Source organism: Dermacentor silvarum, chromosome 9 (genome assembly GCF_013339745.2).
Source record: "Dermacentor silvarum isolate Dsil-2018 chromosome 9, BIME_Dsil_1.4, whole genome shotgun sequence".
NCBI lineage: Eukaryota > Metazoa > Arthropoda > Arachnida > Ixodida > Ixodidae > Dermacentor > Dermacentor silvarum.
In genome coordinates, this window is record NC_051162.1 from 77,159,430 (window position 1) to 77,166,100 (window position 6,671).

Consider the following 6,671-nt stretch of genomic DNA (forward strand, 5'->3'; position numbering starts at 1 on the left):
AAGCGCGCAAAAATCAAAACAAAGCTTGGAGATTGCTTCGCAATTCTCCAACTGCTGAAAACCTCATTAATTTCAAACAGATAAAATCACAAGGTAGGAGAACACGTCGACGTGCAAAGAGGGAAAGTTGGGATAGGTACATCACCAGTATAAATTCGTACACCGATGAAAGAAAAGTCTGGAATCGGGTAAATAAACTAACAGGTCGGGAGTCGCATCCCCTACCCTTAGTAAGTACACAAGGTGATAGCCTCGAAGATCAGGCGGATTGTCTAGGCGAACATTTTGAATATGTGTCAAGTGCATCGCACTATACCGAAACATTCCTGAGAATCAAAGAACGCGAAGAGCGGCGGCCCCTAAATCGCAAAGGCTCATCGAGTGAGGCCTACAATTCTCCATTTACTTTAGCTGAGCTTCAAGCATCTCTCGCTTGTTGCAACAACTCAGCGCCAGGTGGGGATCGTATCATGTACGAAATGATTAGGTACTTACACCCCGAAACACTGAAAACACTCTTGTCTCTTTTTAATGCCATGTGGGCGGCTGGCTGTATTCCGTCTTCATGGAAGGAAGCCATAATCATCCCCATACTTAAACAAGGCAAAGACCCGTCCTTGGCCAGCAGCTACAGGCCAATAGCTCTAACAAGCTGCCTGTGCAAGCTGTATGAAAAAATGATAAACCGGCGCCTAATATGCTTCCTAGAACATAACAAAATTTTGGACACCTTCCAGTGTGGTTTTCGAGAAGGTATGTCTACTACAGACCACCTTGTCCGGATTGAGGCATATATCAGAGATGCTTTCATATATAAGCAGTTCTGTCTGTCTGTATTTCTAGACCTAGAGAAAGCTTACGACACCACATGGCGCTTTGGAATTCTCCGAGATCTTTCCGCAATGGGTGTTCGTGGCAATATGCTCAACACAATCGAAAGTTACCTCACTAATCGCACATTTCGCGTAAGGGTGGGCAGAGCTTTGTCTAGGTCATTCACACAAGAAACTGGTGTGCCGCAGGGCGGTGTGCTTAGCTGCACACTATTTATTGTAAAAATGAATTCCCTGCGTACAGTCATCCCACGCACAATGTTTTATTCGGTTTATGTCGATGATGTGCAGATAGTCTTTAAGTCATGTAATATTGCCATCTGCGAACGACAGGTACAGCTGGGAATTAACAGATTGTCCAAATGGGCGGAGGAGAAAGGTTTTAATGTTAACGCTCAGAAAAGCACTTGCATACTCTTTACAAACAAGAGAGGCGTAACGCCTGTCCCAAGAATACAAATCAAAGGAGATGCGCTCTCTTTTAGCAGCGAGCATAAGTTTTTAGGAATCATTTTAGATTCCAAGCTTACATTTATTCCTCATATTAAATATCTGAGGACAAAATGCCTGAAGACAATGAACGTTCTAAAACTTCTGTCCCGCACAACATGGGGCAGTGATCGAAAATGTTTGCTTAACTTGTATAGGAGTCTTGTCCTCTCCCGGCTTGACTACGGGTCTATAATTTATAATTCTGCAACGCCAAGTGCATTAAAAATACTAGATCCCGTTCACCATCTGGGTATCCGCCTCGCGACCGGTGCCTTCCGAACAAGTCCGATCCAAAGCCTCTATGTAGAGTCTAACCAGTGGTCACTCCATCTGCAGCGTTCATATCGCAGTTTCACATATTTTCTGAAAGTACAAGCAAACAATGAACATCCTTCTTATTCAACCATAAATGACGTTACCGCTGCCACACTCTTCCATAATCGACCTGCAGCGAGAAAGCCATTCTCCTTTTGCGTGTGAGGAACCTCAGTGAGGAAATGGGTGTTCCGCTGCTTGATCATCGTCCTATGGCTCCAGTGAAATTGTTACCGCCGTGGCAGTGGCAACTCATAGATTGCGATACATCGTTTGTAGAGGTCACTAAACACGCACCAGAGGCACACATTAAAATGCATTTCTCAGAGCTTCAATACAAGTACTCGTGTACAGAGCTTTACACTGATGCCTCCAAGTCACATGCCGGGGTGTCTTATGCAGCCGTTGGCCCATCCTTCTCGGAATCCGGTGTACTCCACCCGGAAACGAGTATTTTTACGGCTGAGGCCCATGCACTGTTGTCGGCTGTGAAGCATATAAGGAAATCAAAACTTCAAAAGGCAATTATATTTACGGACTCCCTAAGCGTCGTAAAAGCATTGATGTCACTCGGTAAACAAAAAAATCCTGTACTTACTGAGCTCTATTCCGTTCTCTGTGAAGCGTATTTATGTAACCAGCATGTCATTATATGCTGGGTGCCTGGCCATAGAAGCATTGAGGGTAATGTGCTAGCTGACCGAATGGCTACGTCAATAACATCACACGCTATTAACCCTACAGCTGCTGTCCCTGTAACAGATCTGAAACCTTTCCTGCGAAAGAAACTGCGAAGCCACTGGCAACGCTTGTGGGATGCTGAAACAAGTAATAAGCTTCACTTGATTAAACCACAGTTAGGTTTCTGGCCCCCCGTAACGAAAACACGGCGAACTGACGTCCTATTCAGTCGGTTGAGAATAGGACACACGTACGGAACCCACAGTTTTTTGTTGACAGGTGATGAACGACCAACCTGTGGTAGATGTGGTGAGAGGCTGACCGTCCTCCATGTCCTCCTGGAGTGCCGGGAAGCCGAAACAGAGAGAAGGAAACATTTTCCTCTTGCATACCGATACCATATCCCTATCCATCCCAATATGTTTCTTGGCAAAGAACCGATTTTTAATACCAAAGCAGTCCTAGGTTTCTTGAATGACGTGGTACTACATGTAATTAGCCCTAGATATTCGTAGCACATCCTCCCGCCAGAGGATGCTGTTGCGATAGTGTTTAGTATAGCACATGCCTCCAGGCCTTTATGTTCAAGGGTTCTGTTGAGGCAATAGTGCTTCATGCCAATTTTCGCATCGGACATATTTTGGAAATAGTAATATTTATTTGCAATGCATATTCAATGTTCATAGCACACGCCATTAGTCATTCCCATAATCTTATTACCTGTAGATTTTATGCACTTTACAGCGACAATTTTAGGCCCCTTTACAGCCACGTCATATCCACCACTCGTAATCCATCGCATCAATTTAAACTCATTAACACTGGCCCGGCGCTCTTTGGCCATTATTGGCCCTTGCGCCGTTAAACCCCATATATCATCATCATCCACTTCTTTTGCAAACTGCCGCGACGACGCCTACGCCTATCTAGCCCCGTTAACATCGCTTGAAACATGAACCCGCTCCCTTCCCGCCATCCCCCGTTCTTTCCCCCATACTCCGTGTCTCCATCTTAATACTTTCAAAATTTCTCGGTGCACTGGCTGCTCGGCCACTTCGGACATTCTTTCCACTCATGTTAATTTGTTGCTCCTGCGTGGACCGGCTTACCCGACCACTTTTTACAGTGAGGCTGTATATCACTAGTTCCCAGCACATCGATGTCCACAGACCGAAAATCCCGAAGATAGTGCAATACCGGGCCGACCCGCGGCGGAGGTGAAGCAGGCGTCAATCACTGCATCAACTTGCAAAATTAAGTTTAATATCTAGGGTCCAAATACAAGCCGTATCAGATATTAAGGAGATAACAACACATAAAACACTTTGACCCGCATCGGCCATGTCTACGTTCACACTATGCAAGCGTACGCCATCCAATCTGAGTGTCTTGTGCCTGCTGACGTCATGCTTTACGTAGGCTCCTTTCCTCAGTACTTCTCTAACTCTGAAATGGGTAGACTACGTGTTGTACGGTTTGAAGAAGAACAACGTGCCTACCAAGAACGACGGCGTGAACGGAAAAGGGAAAGGCCCGGCGGTGGTGGAAGGAGACCACCGGCGATGACCGGGTCACGGACGCCAAGCGTAAGCGTGCTGCCTGCCAGGATCGCGAGGCGAAAACAAATGGGAACCGTTCATGCGGGCGACATCCCGCAAAGTTGGAACGTTTCACCGCAGGAACGGTTAAGCACCACATACACAACTTCGCTGGTCATCCGCCTTCGCACAGTGGAATGGCACTGAATATTCTAATACCGCAAACGCATGCTGTCCACGACAACTACAGTTTCTGTTCAGCTCTCTGAAGCATTCCAATATTCTCCTTCCCCCAACACCCACCTGTGCCGCACTCACTTCTTTTATGTTTCTACCGGCTGCGCACTCCTGCGCTCTTTCCCCCTCGTTTTTCAACCCCATCCTCGGCGCAAACATACCTAGAAACGCCAAACGACAGCGCTCGTTTTTTTTCAGTCTATTCCTTTACAGTCAGCCGCTGCCCATAACAACCGCACATGATGCCACCTTATTTACCCGCAAAAACTAACCTGCCGAGGGTGACAAAGCCTACTTGGACAAATATAGTTACCCTATGAAAACGTAGGACACCATTTCTGAGGCACGTAATCCCTGTTTATATAACGCTTTACCAGACTTTTGTCGACAATAAATTTTAGTATTAGTTAAATATTAATAAGGCGAAAGCCTTAGGTGTGTTTGTTGGAGGTGCGCTTGGCGTGCTCTTGGCAGTAACCTTGGCGAAACTGCCGATGGCCGATGCTGCTAAAAGTGCTTGGATAGACATCACATTTCTCAGGGAGGTTCCTGTAAACAAAGTATTTTAGTGGCTTTGAAAAGAAAATGTGCTACATTTCGGTCTGGTTTCGAATCAATCCCGGGCCTCACAGGTGCCAGACGAGTATGCTTCCCTAGAGCTACGGCAGCTCGAAGGTTCTGGCTTACTAGAGGTGTGCCTAGTGCGTGCATGATTGCACACTTCACGTCGCAGCCATCTCGCTGAGTAAAGGTGTGGACTAGTGCATGCTCTATCTAACATGCTGCATTTTGGCACTACGTTAAGTGTTCATGTGGCTTTCAAGAGGTCGCCTCATTGCCACACGTGTAATTCCCATAGACGCTTGTTATGTCTTGCAAGAAGTCTAGCCCCGATTGCATACCTTAATGCATTACCAGTATGTCGTACAAAGAAGTCTAACCCTGATTGTATGGCTTCGTGCATTACCAAATGGGGAGCAGGCTTTCGCCGTGTTGTATTACAAGAGTGCAACACCTGCCGAACTTTTACCATTGGTCGCTGAACGTAGAAACTTCTATTGGAAGCTCTGATAGTGAAAAAAGCAGGTACACTGACATTCAATGAGGCTATGCAATTTTTCTCGCTCATTGTCTCCCTTCTTGACCTTTCTCTGAATCGTGCGCTTGTCTGTCCTAAGGAGCACACAATAAAATGTTTAAAGACTTACTTTCCTCTTCGTTATTTTTGTAGAGGAGCCTCCCGTCCTCTCCAAGAGGCTGCTGTACATACATCTTTACGCATTGCCACAGAAGGAGTGTGACTACATTATGAATCGCTCCAGAGGTGTCGGCGTAGGTGGATTTGACTCCAAATTTGCCCTGTGTGCCAAAGGGTACAATGGATCTCTCTGCAAAGTAAGTAAGCTTGGCGATCGTCGTGATGACGTCCATGCACATGAGTAAATCATGCGAATTTATGGCTATGGGGGTGTATTATGCATTCAGGGGTATTGAATGATGCAGAAGAAATACTGAGAAAAAAGTTGTGTTGGCAATATCGCAATGCTGACTACGGAAGCCATGTACATGGCTCGGTCGTAGTTATGAAATTATACCTATGACTGTCGTTTTTCTGTAATGTAGTTACTGTTTAGTAATCCAGTTAGATTCAATAAGTGGCCGCATTTGTTGTTCATTGAGAGGGAGAGAATAAACTTTTATTCTGAGCAAGCGCAGTCTGGTCCCCAGGGGGGCGGCCTCCTTATTCCAGGTAGCAGCGGGCCATGACCATCTCATGTGCCCGCTCGATGAGGCTGCGCTGTCTCTTTGGGTCCGGGTCTGATAGCTTGGCCTCCCACTGCTTTTCAGTCGGTGCGTGAGTGTCTATGGTGCCATGTTTTCCGACGCATGTCCATACCGTATGTCTGGCATAAAGAGTCTGGAACATCACAGCACGTGCAGAGGTATGAATGTTGAGTAGGTGAGATTCGGTGCCATAAGATACCGTCGACATAGGTATTAGTTAGCAATGTTTTGAGGATTACGGTCTCTTGCCTAGTTAGTCCAGGGTGAGGTGGCGGGTAAGTTCTTCGGTCTAGCCTGTAGTGTTGCAGAACATCGCTGTACTTTTTCTGAACTTCATTAGTTCTCCCTGGCGCGTCCTGTGAGAAAAAGCCCGGTGAACGTGAACTCGGGCGGAGTCGTCGGCTGCATCGATCCCCAGTAGGGAGTCGTGCCCGGGAGTCCAAACGATGTATGTTTCTGGTAGGTTCTCTTTTGCCGTTTCTGGGAGGATCTGTAGGGCATGCCTGGAGATTCGCCCTTTCTGAAAGTTCTGGCGAGTTGCTTGTGAATATGTAAGTGTTATTTTTCCCTCCCTACAGCTTGAGATCGCCAAGGCTATTGCTGTTTTTTCTGTGAAATAGATCCTAGTGGTCGTTCTCTGTTTGCCCTTACTGTTGACGACACCGATCGGATGGGCCAAAGTTCCTGTATATTTCGCTACATTGGTGTAGCGTGTGTCCGGATTTCGGCCATAGGTTTTTCGGAGAGTCTCTGTTCTGGCTTTTCTTCTTCCTTCATGGTGGGTTGGATG

The 6,671-nt window shown here is 46.5% G+C and overlaps 1 non-coding gene across 1 annotated transcript; it reads right to left on the bottom strand.

The window, feature by feature from the left end:
- Nucleotides 1-3,481: 3,481 nt before the first annotated feature.
- On the bottom strand, nt 3,482-3,664 carry LOC119465400 (U2 spliceosomal RNA). Its single transcript, XR_005194846.1, has one exon. It is a non-coding gene; the product is annotated as a U2 spliceosomal RNA (small nuclear RNA).
- Between the last annotated feature and the right edge of the window lie 3,007 nt (nt 3,665-6,671).